At 45.3% G+C, this 18,534-nt stretch overlaps 1 non-coding gene across 1 annotated transcript; it reads left to right on the top strand.

The window, feature by feature from the left end:
• Positions 1-8,026: 8,026 nt before the first annotated feature.
• On the top strand, positions 8,027-8,131 carry LOC117885298. Its single transcript, XR_004647769.1, has one exon. It is a non-coding gene; the product is annotated as a U6 spliceosomal RNA (small nuclear RNA).
• Positions 8,132-18,534: the final 10,403 nt, after the last annotated feature.

Below are 18,534 nucleotides of genomic sequence, written 5' to 3'. Positions count from 1 at the left end.
CATGTTCTTGGGGGGAAAGGGGCAGAAGTGGAAACAGCCTGAGTGAGGGCATATGTCTGTCTCAATCTCGTCTACAGCCTGTCCCCTGTTTTGCTATCTATTTATTTAAGGGATGTGGCACAGGTAATGGATCTAAGGAGCAGACATGTGTTGCCTTGCTTTTGCCAAACAGTCTCATTTAATCCCAGCAATGGAGAAACCCCGACCCCCTGCAAAAACTGAGGGCTGTGGCATAGGAAAGTTTATGGAACTGGGGCACCCGTCAAAACATTCCAGTGACCAAATCAAAGGTAAAATCCATCATCCATAAAAGAGGATCTGCATCTATACTGGGATTCTCATCAGGAAGTGAGGCAGAGTGAGAAAGGATGGTCTTGTGGCTAACACATTGTACTAGGGCTCAGTAAATCTGTGATCAGTTCCCAGCTCTGCCACAGACTCCATGTGTGACCTTGGGCAAGTCACCCAAGCTATGTCTATACTTATGGTGGCATGTAGAGAACAGGTGCCACATGCCGTGAGGAGAGGCTTTGGCAGGGGGGAGGCAGCGGGGAAGGACTCTGGCAGTGGGGAGCTGCGGGAGCCTTTCACTATGGTGGGGTCAGGCTCCAGCACCAGGGAGGCAGCTGGACACTAAACTGCAGCGTAGGTGTGGGAAGCCAAGCTTGGGTGTGTAGAGGGCCCATGAGGGGTATATACTCTGGGGGTTCAGTCATGTAGGACACTACTCACCTAAGCAGTGCCTCACTGTTTACACCTGTGGTAGTTGGGCATGCAGCATCTGCACAGTACACAATGCCAAAAGTGTAGATCTTCTCTTAGTTTCTTTGTGGCTCAGTTACCATTGGTGAAAGGGAGACAATAAGTCTTCCTTTCTCCCCACCTTTTGCCTGTCTTGTTTGATTATACTGTGAGCTTCTTGGGGCAGGGACTCTCTCTTACTACGTACAGCATCTAGCACAACAGGGCTCTGACCTTGGCTGAGGCCTCGAGCTGCTACAGTAATAAAAATGAATAATGCCAAAGCATATGATCCTGAACAAGACGTGTACATTGCCCTATAGCAATCTGTGCAGGCAACATGGGTATTAAAGAACAGATGCTGGAACTTACCAAATGGGAAGAAACAAATATGAAAGAACAATATTCTTGAGAGAAGCTGCTCATAGAATTAGACCTATGGCCTAATGGACAAGCAAATGAATAGCAGGCCTGAAATCCTAGGGAATAAGCTGCATGGGAAGAATGGGTTATACTTCATGTAGACCTTTACATCTGTGCCAAGTGACTGTAAAATATTACTATTCTGGTGTGGCACAAATGGATACTTTGTAAGAAGTGGGCGATAAATCTGTCCAGGATGTTAAAGAGAAAAGGGACTGATGCTGGAAAAGTATCAACATCCTAATATTAAATTTGACAATGTTTTACCACCGAAGAGCTGCTTGTGGAAGGAGGCAGCCTCTAGCTAGAAAACACTGTGCTCTGCCTTGCAGCTTAATTCCTCAGAAAAGCAATTTAGCATGTGTCAGCTTTACTAAAACAATGGGCTCTCCAATATGGATTGATTTATCCTACACCTGAAGGCCTGTAAGGACATGGTTACTGAACAGTCCTCTGAAGACAGAGAAGAGATGTGAAAGGAGAGGATATCATTAAATGCAACTTAGACACAAATTGGTACTTTTAAATTTCACGCGCACACACACACACACACGAGTTGCTGTAAAGTGAACACTAATAGTGGGCCAGAAAGCAGGAGGCAGTATAGAAACACAGTCTGTCATACAGTGTGAAGATGCATGCAGAAACGTCCAGTAACAGGCAGTCCTCAGAGTTAAGAGGTTTTTCTCCCCATGGAAAATTTCTACGTTTCAACAAGAAAAAGCAATTAAAAAATTTTTTTTTGATAAAAACTTGAATTTTTCTGCAGAAAGAGGACAGGGTTCACAAACAATTGGGTTTAATCAGAACCCCAATTTTCTGCTGGAACCCAGTTTAGAGGGAAAACTTGCAGCCAGCCCTAATGATTACTCTTAATACCCTATAAGTGGGATTTTCTATAGTGAAGTCAGTGGCATTGACAGCAAAGTATATCTAATCAACACATACCCTGTTTCCCCGAAAATAAGACAGTGTCTTATATTAATTTTTGCTCCCAAAGATGCGCTAGGTCTTATTTTCAGGGGATGTCTTATTTTTCAGAAATGAAAAATGCCTTATTATCGGTGGATGCCTTATTATCGGGGAGGTCTTATTATCGGGGGGATGCCTTATATTACAACGAGAGGCAAAACTGTAAGTAGGCCTTATTTTCGGAGGATGTCTTATTTTCGGGGAAACAGGGTAACATGACACACATAGATGGGCTGCCACTAGCAGGGACTGAACCCATAGTCTCTGGGCCTAACAAAACAAGCTTCTATGGCCCTAGCTAAAGAACGCAGCTTTCCTAGCTTAAGGGGCAGTAGTGGATTCTAAACCTCTCTACATGGACTAAAAACTAGAAGGAGACAAAGAACCAGACTGCATAAGCATGAATTACAAATATCTTAGCAAAGGATGGTGTCATAACTATAAAGGGAAAGGTAAAAGCCCTCCTGTGTACAATACTATAAAATCCCTCCTGGCCAGAGACACCAAAATCCTTTTACCTGTAAAGGGTTAAGAAGCTCAGGTAACCTGGCTGACACCTGACCCAAAGGACCAATAAGGGGACAAGATACTTTCAAATCTTGGTGGGGGGAAGGCTTTTGTTTGTGCTCTTTGTTTTGGGGGTTGTTTGCTCTTGGGACTAAGAGGGACCAGACATCAATCCATGTTCTCCAAATCTTTCTGAACAAGTCTCTCATATTTCAAACTTGTAAGAAACAGCCAGGCAAGGCGTGTTAATTTTATCTTTGTTTCCTTAACTTGTAAATGTTCCTTTTGCTAGAGGGTTTACCTCCGTTTGCTGTAACTTTGAACCTAAGGCTAGAGGGGGTTCCTCTGGGCTCTTTGAATCTGATTACCCTGTAAAGTTATTTTCCATCCTGATTTTACAGAGATGATTTTTACCTTTCTTTCTTTAATTAAAAGCCTTCTTTGTAAGAACCTGATTGATTTTTCCTTGTTTTAAGATCCAAGGGAGTTGGATCTGGACTCACCAGGAACTGATGGGGGGAAAGAAGGGGGAATGGTTAATTTCTCCTTGTTTTAAGATCCAAGGGTTTGGATTGGTGTTCACCAGGGAATTGGTGGAGAAGTCTCTCAAGGCTACCCAGGGAAGGGCTATAGTACTTGGGAGGGAGATATTCTGGGGGGGAGGTAGACAGAGTTTCCCAAATAACTCATAAATAATTTGCATGGTGGCAGCAAAAGCAGATCTAAGCTGGTCTAAGCTTAGAGGTTCTCATGCAGGTCCCCACATCTGTACCCTAGAGTTTAGAATAGGGAAGGAACCTTGACAGATGGGCTAGATAAATGGTGTCCCAACCTAACAGCCACATTGTGTCCTGTGCATGGGCTGGTCACAGATGTAGGCCTTGTGTTTCTCTGAGTGCAACTGCTCTGGGTTAGCCACTCTAGCCGCGCCAGCTGAGTTGACTAGCTACAGAGATGAAACTTTTCTGCATCCATTAAGGGGTGGGTGGCCCGTGGGTCCATGTGGCAATAGCAAATGGCAGTCAATACACCTGGAGAAGGACAGTTGGTTTTACTGTAAGCAGGTCACACTATACAAATGTAATCCTTCTGCCAGGTGTGACTGGCAACAGAAAGGGCTAGGTTCAATTTTCTAGAGGTTCCTTCTGACAATTTAAACAACACTGGCTCAAGCCCCACCCAGAAACCTGGGAAAGTGTATATACTACCTTGTGTGCCTCGATAGGCAATACTTCCCCACTCACAAGCACTGAGTACAGGGGTTTAAAACAAAGAGAGCTTTGGAGGAGCAGGGAGGGGGAAGAGACTAAACCAAGGAAAGCCAGCAATCAATAAATAAACAAATCCTATGAGGTAAGACACACATTTTCAGGGCGTCTTAGCAGTCATCTCAACCTCAGTTCTCCTCTGGCACTTGTGACTCGCTGAATGCGTTCTAGCCACTTCCCTGCACTCCAGCTCCCTGCCCGCAGTCTGTTGTCTTCTGTTGGTGGAGGCCAAGGATTCTGGCAGGTCAGTGGTGTCTGGGCTGCTCTGGGGCCTCTACCACAAGACCCAGCTCAGGTGATTTCAGCTTTGATTGCTAGATAGAGAGGCCCACACCGGAGTCCCCCAAGTAGGCTGCTGTTCTCTGTAGCTTCAGCCCAAGCTACCTCAGAGCCATCACCCGCACCAGTGCTGCCTGTGCACCATCTGCCATCTCAAAGCCATCTCAACTCTGCACCACCCACTGTTTTGTAGCTGTCTCAGCTCAACTGTTTAAAGAAGAATTAGTGGTATACAGGACCCTTAACAATATTCTTATCACCACAAGGGCAGTCCCAAAAGAACTCAACAGAACCCTGCAGTCTCCATCAGGGTGACCCCTCACCCCAGGCACATTTGATGAAGGACCAATGAAACTTGTTTGTAAACCTTCCTCTGTACATGGTGCTCCTCAGATGTTCGTTTCTGGCTTCTTGCATGAAGTATGAGAGAGAGAAGAAGGAGGGCCTTCTCCCCAGATATTTCTATCCCCTCCTGAGTGTCTGTGCAGTGGCCCTTTTGAAGGAGAAAGTATCACCCATTTCCCTGCTTGCCCTGGCATGGGATTTTGTGCTCCCTCTTGCAGGTTGTGCCTCTTTCTGTTTGCAAATTGTCCAAGAATACTTTACAATTTTCTCCTATGTAGTTCTTGCTGACTGAATCATTTCCGTTAATAATTCTTGATCTGGAGTAAGCAGTTTATTGTTTTCATGATAAAGGCCCCTTTGACCGTAGAACAATATCTGGTATATAATATATTCAGGGAGGGGAAGGGAAGATGTAGATAGATTCAAATCCTCTTCCTAAAACTGGAACTTACTGTAATTGTGGTCAGTCAGAGCATATATTTGTCTCCTAAAAGCACCCAAGCCCTGTGCTCTGTCTTGTTTATCTAGACAGCCTCCCATCGGTAGTGAACCGCTACATGTATTTACAGCTGAGGAGGAAGGGGAAGTACGGTACTTGAAAGGCCCCAATTAGACTCCAGGGAGCACTCTGAGCTAAAGTATCAAAGGATGCCTGGCAGCACCACAGAAATACTGTTGGCATACTGTGAGTTGTGCCTGTGAAATAGCACCTCTGTCTCTGAGGTCCAAAGAGTCTGACAGCGGCCTCTCCAGAGTTTCTACTTCTCAAGGCAGGTTTCTCCTCCATTTACAGGCCCATCTCTTGCTCCTTGCTAGGGTTTTTCTTTCCTTTCTGATTCCTGCTTCTCTTTCTTTCCTCTCCAGTCACCAGGATGGAGGTGTCTCCTTTCTTGGATTCTTAAAGTCTAGTGAGATTACAGCAGGGGACTAGAAATCAGTACCCCTAGGTTCTCTTCCTGCCTTCGACACTGTCATTGACATGAGCCTCCGTATCTCACTTTTCCCATGTGCCAGATGGGAATAATTACATAGCCCCTCTCTACTGTAAAGCACTGGAAGGAGTCAGGCAGTTAATACGATTATTAATCATAGTACAACAACAACAAACCGATATATTTGGGATAGGGTCTGGTTTCCACAGACCAGTTACAGTATCTCAAAGGAAAGCTCAGTGACAGAGCAGTCACTGCACCAGGTTCAATTGCTTATGCCGGGACTTGGGCAGAATTTGATTTTTTTTTTTTATCATTTTGATGGATAATATTGATTTTTAGGTTTAAGCCTGTTTTTCAATTTTCATCAATTTAAATTTTCACAGTTGTGCAAAATTAGGGGGTTTAAACTTTTTTTTTTTTTTTTACTTTTATTGATTTAAATGTTCACAGTTGCAGGAGGGACAGACAATATGCGTGTGTGTGGAGGGGGGACAGGCAACAATTATTTAATTACAGTAGATGTTGAGATTAAAAAAGTTAAAGCTTTATAACCATTGAAACACAAACTATTAACATCATATGTCAAAATTTTAGCCTTAAATCAAACTTGAGTACGTTCTCAAGCAGCATTTTTCTTACTTTGCCAGGCTGTAAATATCAATAATTATCTATGGAACTATTTTTTCATTGGTTTGTGCGTGCTCGGTGAAATCTATGTTTATCGATATTTACTGATAAAAATCTAAACCTTCCAAGCCTCCAGAGAGCAATAGCCCAGTTGTTCTGGCGGGTGGATGCTGTAGAGACCTTCCCCAACTGACAAAGATCTTGTGACGTAGGTGATTTACTGAGTTACACTACGCGGTATTTCCAGCCAGCTGTGTGGCAGCTCCAAGGTAACATTTCTGCTATCACTGATGAAACATGGGGAGAATGACTCTTGTCACCATTAGATACTGTCAGTCTAGAAAATGCAATCTTCTCTCTGGAAAAGAATGATACAGTATCTCTCTACTGATGTGTGGGAGTGAAGATGAAGGGTACCTTTGCAAACGTGGGAGACAGAGAGAGGGTCAGGCATGGTCATGAATGCCAGGACTCTGAGTCTAGTGCCACCACATGGAGAGAGGTCAAGAGGGGAAGTGCCATGTCCTAGTCCTTCCTTTGCACTTGATAGCTGGGCTGGCCCCAAATAAGACTGGAAAGGGCACCCCGACCTTTGCCAAAGGGAGGTGCAATAACTGTGACCCCATTGCTCTCCAGAGGGAGCTGGGACTGTCTGTAGATGAATGCTTCCACAAGTTCCTACTTGGGACGGCGTGCCTCCACACCTGCCTCTCCTTTGAGCTGTGTCCCAAAGGCACAATTTAGCCTCGGTTTTGTAGCATACAAGTTTACCTTCAATGCAAAGTGAAGGACTGTGATGGGTAAACTGCTTCTGGTTTATCAAATGCAAAATCCCAGCTACGTGTTTGCACATGGTCAGTTTATACCAGAGCAGGGCTTTACACATGTACAGAGGAAAGCTGTGCGCTGACATTTTCAGAATATGCACCCTGAATATTAAGCCAACACATGAAGTTGCTAGCGCTGCAGCACAGAACAAGCCCTATCTTCCAAATCACATGCTCTTACTTGGTTTTTCAGCCCTCGTGTGAGTCTATTTAGAGCTGATGAGAAACTTCTGATGAAACATTTTGTTGGAATTTGCCTATTTGGCAAAATTGCAACATCGCGGAGAGTGCTTGATTTTGCTGGCGTTCTAACAGGATCCAGGCAGGTCTCCATCTGAAACCTGCTTGGTTTCCTGCCAGCTCACCTGCCTGGCTCCTTGGCAGCCTGCCTGGAGAGCTGTTGGAGAGCCCAGGTTCCAGGGTTTGCAGCTCTGGATCAGCCGGCCATGTGGACTGCTCCAGGGCCAGGGACCCCAAATCTTCCAGTATCTGTGGCTCTGGGGCAGCCTGACAGGCGGACTGTCTGGGAGCTGGCACGGCATAACTTTCGGTGGAGAATTTTGAAATAGTTGGGTTTCATTCTTAATCAGAATGGAATCAAATTTCAAAATATCTAAAGCCTCTGTGAAACGGAATGACCTTCCCCTGCCTTGCTGTAAGTTTATCTCTATTAAAATTTTAGTCTCAATTTTTGGAACAGCTCCTCACATGCTGTCACTATAGCTTACGTCACGAATATTACTAACTTATGTTCCTACTAATTGCTGCTTGCTGTTTTTTCTTTTAATTTGCTGTAATTAGGAGGACTCATAAAAATAAAACAAGCTTGAGAATAAAAATATTCATTGCAAGAGGCGTAGTAATGCAGTAGATTACTTCACTAGTTTTCACTTCTACAAAGGGAATCTACAGTAGGTTCAAATCCTGTCATAATGCAAATAAATGTGATAATTTCCTATTTAATGAAGAGTGAAGCCGCCACACCATGTAGCACAACTGGCAGTCTCATAGAAAGAGCAGATAAAATGTACCCCTGGCCAGTACAAGACTTGTGCACTACTGAAGCCCTATTTCAAGGACTTAGGTTGGACATAAATGTGGAAATCTTAGGCCAACATAATGTGCTAAATCTGGAAAGACACAGAAATGATTAATGTGGCCCCTATGCAAAGATGACATGCAAATTTGTGAAGCATTCCATATTTTGTGTGTGGATTCTCCACCACTGGTCATTTTAAAATCAAGATTGGCTTTTTTCTAAAAGATATGAAGTATCTCAACCAGGAATTATTTCAGGGAAACCCTACCGTCTGTGTTATTCACGAGGTCAGACTAGATGATCCCAGCAGTGCCTTTTGGCTTTATAATCTATGAATCATTTAGTTAATCCTCATAACACCCTTATGAGATAGGAGGAGTGGAATTATTTCCATTCTATACCTGGGGGAACCAAGACAGCAAGGTAAAGTCAAATAAAGCCAAGGCCACTAAGGGAGTTAACATCAGCACTGAGATTAGAATTCAAGAATTGCTGAATCCCAGTTCTGTGTTTCGATCCTTTGCCCCCATCTCAAAAGCATACAGCGTGGAGTCTTTTTCCATGCACCAATTCCTGCCCATTGAATATTACCAGTGCTTAGATTCTACAATAGTAGATGCTTTGGAAAGGCAGATAAATGGAATTCAGTAAAGTTGTGTCTCTTGGATACAAAATGGCATTGAAAGTTTTCCTGTTTAATGGCAATTGCACAGTACTCCTGGCACTTAATGGCAATTACTGTCCATAGCCTCAGGAAGCGAATGCTCATAAGTATTACATGGTCACACAACTTCATCCATAGATACAAATATGAATCTTCATGCCCTGCACAGATGCCTTGCTACTTCATTGTGAATGATGGGATTTTGAAGATCCAAAGCATAATCCCCATAGCTGAAAAATGAGGATGCACACTTGACAGTCTCCTTCTCTTTCTTTCCCTCTGACATGCCGTTGTTGGTTTCATGGAGTGCATCAGTACAGCTGCTGTCACAATGGACTGACAAATTCTCTCCAAATGACAGAAAATCTGGATAGAGAGCTGCATATTGTTCCTGAAAAATACCAAATTCTTCTTCTTGTGAAGGGATTCTTCATGTGGATGTAAAGAAAAGAGAAGAGAAAGAAGCAGAGGTACTGTAGATATTACTAAGGCCAGGTATCTCCCAAAGTATCTTTGCACTGCACAGTGACCACGATCCTGGGTTTGATCCAAAAATGTGAATGCCCGGTGGTGCATTGCCTCACCCCTCCTCACTAGCTCCTTTCCTCTTACACCAAGGACTTCTGTGTAGAAAGGTCTCTTTTCAGCCAGCTGTTATTTGGCACAAGTCCCTCTCCCAGTTTAGACTCACTGGCCTTATTCCTGCCTCTGGTCAAGCAGTACTAGGTGCAGCAGCTGAGGGGTGAGGCAAAGGTAGTATTATGGCACGTACTGGTTTGTGTCTCCATGAGCTTGGACCCAGCACAGGGCAAGTTTGGCCACTGGAATAAATTAGAGCCACCCAAAGGCTTTTCTGACTTATGCCCAGTTGCCCATGGCTCCAAGGAGGCAATATCTCCGATTGTGCCTCCTGCATCAGGGAGTGGGTGGGTGGCATAGAATCACAACCCTGGCTCTGTGCCACATGAGGGTCTCCTTCTGTTGGGGGAATGTCTAGGTAGCTGATAGAATGGTGCAAAGGATTCATGGCAGACCTGACAACTGGGAAAATGCAGAGGTCACATGGGGGGTGGGGATGGAAGTTCCATCTTAGGAAGTGGGTGTGAATCAAGGAGAGTCTAAGTGAGACTATGAGTGTATACGTTCATTGACGACACTCACATGCAGAGGGGTCTGGGAAAAGGTGTAAGCTACACCATCTTAGACCCCCCCTTTAGACCCAAATCTAAATTTGCCTCACTACCTCACACATAATACCCCTTCCTGCTGTTTATTACTACGGTCAAACACAATGAGCTACATTCAAGATGCTGCATAAATAGGCTTAAATCTGAGCTCCTTGCCCTAACTTGGACTCCCTTACATGTAGTTAAGCTGGTCTAACGGAGTTTAATTTACATCACCTCTATACTGGGCCCAATATCTACAGCCTAGTCCACTGAATGGAGGGAGCAGCAGAATATCTGTGCGCATTGGCAAAATACTTGGCTTTTTAATATGCTTGTTAGACTCCTCCCATCAGAAGGATATTATTCCTGGATGTAAAGAGATGACCAGCGATTGGCTGACAACATCTAGAGCAATGTTTAAAGGTTTTGGAAGATCCTTTATACCTGGCATTTCAGAAAGTCAGGTGGACAGTTCAGCAGAGCTGTTCCAAGACAGACAGGTGAGCTTCAGCTGCTCGGGCAGCTGACAGTGAATCCATCAAGGAGGAGGAGTGCCTCCTCCCAGTTCTTTAATCATATAATGTGAAATATTCCTTCCAGCCTCCAAATCGCATTGTTTCACCAGCCAACCATGCAATTAGACTAAAAATTTAATTATAGAATGTTAGTAATTAAAAATTAAAACAACATTTGCACCACCTGGCCCTGAGTAGTGTGTAAACTAACTGACATGCATTGAAGGGCATCACTGATTTTCAAATGCTGTACACCAAAAAATCACGTCAAGCCTGCTCCTTGGGAGTTTTGCTATTGATTTCAATGCGAATAAGGCAGGCCCCTAATTTGCTAAATACCAGTTGTCAATTTATTTAATGTAAATTGACATGAAATAGGTAAAATGGTAACGAATTATAGTGCAGCCCAGTTCCCTTTAATGTCAACAGGAGATTTACCATTGACTTCAAAGGTACTGAGTTCAGCCCATACAGCACGACTTGATACACAGACAAAATATTCCAAGATAGTCTGTTAAGTGAGCTGATATCGAGATGGCTTGTCTGGCCTTTGAAATTTGGGTCATCACCAAGATTCATTCCCATCCAAAAAGAATGGGTGCAAGTGCTAGCTAGGGTTGGCAGGTGTCCAGTTTTTAATTGAAACATCCAGTCGAAAAGCGACCCAGGCGGCTCTGGTCAGCACCACTGACCGGGCCGCTAAAAGTCCATTTGGTGGGGTGGCAGGCTCCCTACCTGGCTCCGTGTGGCTCTCTGGAAGCAGCTGGCATGTCCCTGTGGCCCTTAGGCACAGGAGAGGCCAGGGGCGTTCTGCGCGCTGCCCCCGCCCTGAGTACTAGCTTAGCAGCTCTCTTTGGCTGCGTCTTTGCCTAGGAGCCAGAGACGGGGGATGCCGCTGCATCTGGGGAGCTGCTTGAGATAAGTGCCGCCCAGAGTCCACACTCCGAACCCCTCCCCGCACCCCAACCCACTGCCCCAGCTCAGAACCCCCTCCTGCACTCTAAACCTCTTGGCCCCAGCCTGGAGCCCCCTCCTGTACCCCAAACTTCTCATCCTTGGCCCCACTCCAGAGCTCGCTCCCCCAGCCAGAACCCTCACTCCCCTGCACCTCAACCACCTGTCCCAGCCTGGTGCCCCCTCCCACACTCTCATTTCTGGCTGCACCCCCAGCCGGAGCCCTCACCCCCCTCCCATACCCCAACCTCCTGCCCCAGCCTGGTGAAAATGAGCGAGCGAGTGAGGATGAAGGAAAGTGAGCATCAGAGGGAGGGGGGATGGAGTGAGCAGGGGCGGGGCCTCAGGGAAGGGGCAGGGCCTTGGAGAAGAGGCAAGGGTGTTCGGTTTTGTGTGATTAGAAAGTTGGCAACCCTAGTGCTAGCTAAATGGGAATAGGGAGGTGGGGAATACCAGCATATCTAATTCCCCTCCAGTGGCTTATTTATTAAAGATGAACTGAACTAGCTAAAGATTAAAAATGCTGGTTGGCACATACTAAAAGAAGACAGCTGGGGCTCTGAGTGTGTCTGTATCTACCCCCTACAGTGACACATTCAACCTGCTGGGGTTTGAGAAATTTGGCTTTTTTCTTTTCTAACGATTTTAACAGTACCTTACCCAAGCAGTGCACAGAATCACTGCTCATAAATGCTGTATTGTGTCACAAAGACTGGCATGTCATCCATGTTCTTTAAACATTTAAACTCTACACTGTCTGTGTATCCTGTCTTTGTCTTATCTGTCTGGCCAGGCAGTTACATTCATCATTGTGGTATCTGGACCTCAATCTCCAGATCTCTTTGGAGAAAAAAACAAGAGGACATTTTTTCAGCTGGATAATTTCCAGGTTTTGTGGCAAAAAAAATAAAAAAAATAAGAGTTTGGAATAATAATCCTTTTCACTTACATATTACTTTTGATCGAAAGCTCTCAAAACTCACTTACCAAGAAGAAGTATTATTATCCCACTGCTAATAAAGGGCCTCTGAATATTTGATCAGGGATAGTTGCTCTCTTTTTCATGAAGATAATTATACCAAACTAGAAATGGTCAGAAATGGTAAAGATCTTTTGTGGGGAAAAAATCAAAATCATAAGGGTTGGAAAAAGAACAATTTATTTGTTCAAAGAAATTTTTTTTTTTCAAAAAATTTAAAATTAACAGTTTAGAAAATTTGCAGTTTTTTTTTCCTTTTTCCATTTTGCTCCTGAAAAGGGGGAGGGGGAAGAAAAAAGTGCAGGGAAAGGGAAAAATGGGAAATACTGAAAACTGGAAAAATGAATAAAAGGAAAACTGAAAATTGGATATTTGCGAGTTTCATTGAAAAATGGACCTTTTTGGTGGGAAAAATGAAAATCTTTGCTGAAAATGCTCATTATCAAAAAAGGCATTAAACCCTCCCAAAAAATCTGTGTCTAGCTCAAATAACAATGGTTTCTGGGTGCATGGAGTTCAGGTTCTGAGTTAAAGAGATTTGCATTTCAGTATCTTTGGTAATTTAAGTGTTGTTTACACGTATCCATAGGATTTACCACTCAGCTCAAGATGTCTGACAGGTTGACAGTGGAAGGTTTTATAGGTGTTGAGGAAAAAGTTGGGGTTAGGTTCATTCCCTGGACTGAGAACACAGGATGTCTGGGTTAATATTAGGCTTTACTACAAGCGCCCTGTTGGTAAGTCACTTCATATTTCTGTGCCTTAGTCCCCCATCTCTTGACAATCCTTCCTTTGTCCATCCTGGCTATTTAGACTGTAAGCTCTTCCAGGCAGGGACTGGCTCTTACTAGGTGCCGGAACAGTGCCCAGCCCAATGGGGCCCTAATTTTGGTTGGGGCCTCTCTAGGCATTGCCAGAATACAAGTAACATGATTAACTTCCCATTTCTACCTGTACAGGCAAGTACAGTCGGCTTTCACAAGGGTTCCTCCTTTCAGATCGTGCCAGGGCTTCCCTGACATATCTCAAGTAGCAGTAATGCCACAAGCTGATCCTTCTCATCATTGCTATGGCTGCACTGCGGTTTAGACCCACTGATCCTCCAATGCAACCTTCTGTAGGCTTCCAACTGGGTCTCCACTGTTTCTACAACTGACACTTTGCTACATGACTCTTTTGTTAGGAGCTACTCACAAGCCCTCTTACTCCTGACATCCCGTTATTCTACCATCAGCAGAGGTAACTGGGCCAGGTGCTCTCTCAAGGTGAGGGGTAGTTTTTTCATATGGATGTTGATATCAGTGACATAGGTAGTCTTTTTGCCATTTGAGATAGTTTTTTTCCTCCGAGCAATCACTTAGATCTATAGTTTGTATTGCAAATTTGCTCTTCTTTTGGATAGTGATAGTATCCCAGCCAAATGGAAATCATCGAAAAAATGTCCACTCAACTAATGGAGAGATTCCTTAGACCCTACCACTGATGATGGCCTGGCTATTCTTTCTGAAGTGTCTAAAAGTGAGATGTTTCAATATCAGTATGTGACTTGGGGGCAGGATCAAGCCCACCTACTTACATCAATGACAAACCCCATCAGCTTCAACAGAGCAGGCTAGAGTCTCTACTCCAGAGAGATTTCTCTCCTTGTCCTGAAGTCTGCCTGCGATGGAGGAGGAATTCTGAGTCCTGATGTTTCTATTCTCCAGTAGCTGCTAGTGGTGGCCCCAAGATGGCTAGTGTCTTCTTGGTGTCTTCTTACTTTAAGTAAGTATTACTGATAATACTTGTGCTGCAAGGGTAGATTAGCTGCAATGATTTGCTGAGAGACCATATCAGCATCCTATCATACTTTGCAAGTCTCAATCACCTGAATATTTATTTTTGCTAACGTGGCTCGATGTTGAAGACTCAGAGTACTAATAAGATTCATAGACTTTAAGGCCAGAAGGGACCATTGTGATCATCTAGTCTGATCTCCTGCACATCTGAGGCCACAGAACCTCACCCACTCACTGCTGTAATAGACCCCTAACCTTTATGGGGACAGTGAGGGATTGCGATGGGGGTGTTTAGACCTCTTTTACAGGTCACAAAGGGTGTAATATCTCTGTCAGGGAAACACCTCTGCCACATGGCCTAAGGGAAGAATGCCTAGGCCAACTGTAGTGAATTGGGCAGATGTTCTAGGAAGCCCAGGCTAGCTAGCCAATGATAGAAAAAGTCCTCCTTCCAATCAGGGCCGGCTTTAGGCCAATTCAACCAATTCTCCTGAATTGGGCCCCCCGCCTAAGAGGGTCCCGTGCCCAACCTCTGGTACAGCATACCGGCTGGTGCGCCGTACCGGGGTGGCCCGGCTTCCCCAGGGGGCAATTCCCAGGCCCTTTAATTTGCCACCAGAGCCCACTGGGGCAGGGCTGCGGGGCTCTGGGGGCTATTTAAAAAGTCCGGGGCTCCTGCTGCCTCTACTGCCCCAGCCCTTTAAATAGCCGCCGGAGCCCTGCCGCTTCCCCAGGGCTCCTGCAGCTATTTAAAGGGCCAGGGCGGTAGAAGCAGGGGAGCCCCGGGCCCTTTAAATAGCCCCTGAGAGCCCTGGGATAGCGGAGGGCTTGGGAGCTATTTAAAGGCTGGGGCTCCAGCTGCCTCTGCTGCACCCCCTGCTCTGCCCGCAGCCAGCCCCTGTCTCCAACCAGCCCTGCACCCCCTGCCCGCAGCCAGCCCCGCACCCCCTGCCCTGCCCGCACCAGCCCTGCACCCCCTGCCCTGCCTGCAGCCAGTCCCACACCCCCTGCCCTGTCTCCAGCCAACCCCTGCCACACTCCCCTGCCTGAAGCCAGCCAGTCCTGCACTCCTCTGTCTCCAGCCCTGCCAACCCCTGCCGCACTCCCCTGAAGCCCTGCCTGAAGCCTGCCCCACACACCCCTGTCTCCAGCCAGCCCCGCACCCTTTGCCCTACCTGTAGCCAGACCCTACCTCCAGTCAGCCCCTGCCCTGCCTCCAGCCAGCCCCATGTCCACTGGTGCCCTGCAGTTCCCAGGGCAGTAACCCTGCACACCTGCTTCAATAAGGGGGACAGGGAGCAGCTGGGACTCACACATGTGCACACCCACCAGGGAGTGGCGGGGACCCACACATGTGAAACGGAGCTCATTAATAACCGATCAACAGCATATATGACACAATGTACATAATATATAATTTTATTATTTATTTAACTATGGAAAGTAAATAATACATGGAAGAAATGAAAGGGGTTTTTTTACAGGGTTTTTTTTTTTTGTTAGTCATCCCTGCCGGGGCCCCGCCGAAAATGTTCGAATTGGGCCCCGCACTTCCTAAAGCCGGCTCTGCTTCCAATACTCTCATTTGGCTACACAAAGCCAACTCTTCTGTTTTTCATTTAGGGACAGTCCTGGCTAGAAGAATGCTTATTTATTTGCTAGTATTCACGAGGCTCTGGAAAACCTAAAGACAGATTACATCATCCTGGGTTCTTGGTCTTATATTTACCTATAGAGCCCTGCAAATACATAGATATTCACTTTATATCTGCAGACCATTTTTGCAGATCGGATGCAGATACAAATTTTGTATCCACACGGGGATCTATTTACCTCTAGCTCCTGTGACCTGACACAGGAATAGATACTGGAAGTGAGTCAAAAGGTATAATAGTTTAGGGAGGCCAGTTGCCTCCTCCATATTATCCCTTACTCACTGAACTGCAATTTATTGGCTTTTTCTCACAGATCCACTTCCAACCGAACCTGCCTCCTTTGGAGCGGAGAGTTAGACCTCTTCCTGGAGCCAGTGGAGTGAAGTAGGAGTTGACTGCTCCTAAACGTGTTTCTCTCTCCATCACACATCTGGCCTCCACATGCTCCCTTTGTTGGAGGCAATATTCCTCAGTGAACTTCATCTGCTGGACAGTACAGACAGGCCCCGTGATCCCCATATTACTGAGTCTGATGTCAGCTGCTGTGCTGCTCACAGTGGCAGCAGAAGCGCTAGCCTCAGCAGCTGTTTTTTATCACATTGACACACTGAGCAGGTTTTGTGACACAGTGGCCATGTCTACAAGCCATTTGAACCAATGTTGCTGCATCGCTACTGGCAGTCACTAACAGGCAGATGCTAATTTTGCTGGTTTAGACATGGCCAGATATTCCTCTCCTGCACAAAATATGCAGGGAGAGGAACAAATTAGGCATGAAACTCTGCTGCTGATACAGGACCTAGCAAGGATACAATGTGTCCAAGGGACTGGGCTACAGAACCTGACAGACAGCTGGGGTCCAGCCCCACACCATCAGTGTGGATCCTAGCCAGATAGGCAGATGGAGCTTCTATTTTCCTCCCCATAACCTCTACTAGCCATGGTAGCCCAGTGTGGCTGCTAACTGTGTTGCTAGTGGCTGCTGAGTTCCGGCCATGTGCTGGGACCCATCCGAAAAAGGACAGTGTGTCTCAGAGCTGCCACTGTCCACATTTTTATTAAGCAGCTTATGCAGTTTTGTTGGGGAACACTGCTGCTTAGTGCTGCCCTTCCCTCTCCCTCCCTACCCTGCCACCCTTTTTTGCATAGCTCATTGGCATGTGGCTATTTTGCAGAAAGGACTGAAGGCGGTATGTGGAGGAGGAGCACATTACCCTTTGTCATCTCTGCTATCCAGGAGGCTCCCGTACAGTTTTGCCGATATGCCATGATGCAGGGCTTGGGGGAAAGATACGGGCCAGGATCAACAGACAGCTGCAACAATTATACTAACTCATTTAGGCTATTAATCCCATAAAAGCGCCTTGCCCTCAGTATAGGGTTCAGACAATCCCTTGTAAATTTCTAGCCTCAGTGTGCTTGCCTCTTCTCTAATGAGGTGTATTCATGTCAGTGTTTCTTGATATTATGTACAGTATCTGGCTAAAATAATCCTGCCTCCAACACAATGTCCTATACAAATACAAAAACCAGTTGCTTCTTCAAGAAATAACGGAAGCCATTCAGGACACGAGCCAATTCCTATCCTTTTAGCATCCAAGAGGTCTCCACTCCATAGCTTTTTGTAAACCCTCGACTGATAGCTTTTAGCATTTAAGAAATGGTTTCCCCTCTTCATTGATGTACTGTCTCTTTTTCCTGCCAAAACCCACACATTCCATGCCAAAATAAAAACCCACTAGGATATGAAAGCAGCGATCATCATCAGGAGAGGGGAGAGAGAACACACGATAGCACTGAAGATATTACTTCCTGGAAGCCTTGTCTATTTCTGTCTGCTGTCTTATTTGCTTCATCATAGTGCAGGCAAAAGAGATTTTACCAGGGCCAACATAAGCCCAATTAAAGCCCTCCCATTTTAGTTTTCTCAGAGCTCTTTTGGGCTGTCCAGAAATATGTCACAGACTCAGGAGATCCACGGATGCCTTGTTCTTCCCAATTGATTAACCCAATAAAACGACAGATAAGTTAAAAATCTTTCTACCTCCTTACACTGCAGGAAGGTGCCTTTGCTTATGTCACATCATGTTGGCTAGATCAGGTTGCATTTTGTTCTAATGATCATGGAAATGGCCATCAGAGGAAGAGAATATTAGATAGTTTACTTATGGCAGGGACTTAAGGTGCCATTTGTAGATCTTGAAAGAAGAGCTAAAGAACAGTTTGGGCCTTGGCAGAGTTTACACACACTGTGATATGAAGCTGAATAAACAACCCAAGATGGGTGAGGGTGGAGTCTACTGAGTTAAAAGCACAGCCTCTACCCCTTCAGCTAATGAACCAAATTCCCCTGCTGGCCACTAAAGAGGGACAAAGCTACACACTCTCCTATTGTAAGTTATAGTCGCACAAATCAGAACGACTTGGCTCAGTTTTGACTGATACTCACAATTCTGAATGAAAGGTGTAGTAAACACCGACTACTTCTTCTTGTTTGGCCTGCCCCCCCAGGAGAACATTAGATGAAATTCAAGAGAAATAATGTCAAGCCTGCACAGGGCAACAATTATTTATGCAGCAGAGAGTCAACCCGTGGGAATCACAGGAAAGAGAATCAAATACTATTGCTGAGTTTTAAAAAGAGTGAAATGACTTCAAGACCATTTATAGCACTCCTAGGTATGGATGCTCAGATAATACCATGGATAATTCCATCTCATTTTTGAGGCCTATTCAGGAAAAAATGCCTCCCCCATGGTAAGACAGTTAATTGGTTGCATTATGGACATTTTCACCTTCTTTGGAAGCATCAGACTCTGGCCACTGCAAGAGACATGGCGCTACATTAGATCACAAA

This window comes from Trachemys scripta, chromosome 11 (genome assembly GCF_013100865.1).
Source record: "Trachemys scripta elegans isolate TJP31775 chromosome 11, CAS_Tse_1.0, whole genome shotgun sequence".
Classification (NCBI taxonomy): domain Eukaryota; kingdom Metazoa; phylum Chordata; order Testudines; family Emydidae; genus Trachemys; species Trachemys scripta.
The sequence above is the reverse complement of the archived record's forward strand: the minus strand, read 5'-3'. Positions and strand labels throughout refer to the sequence as shown.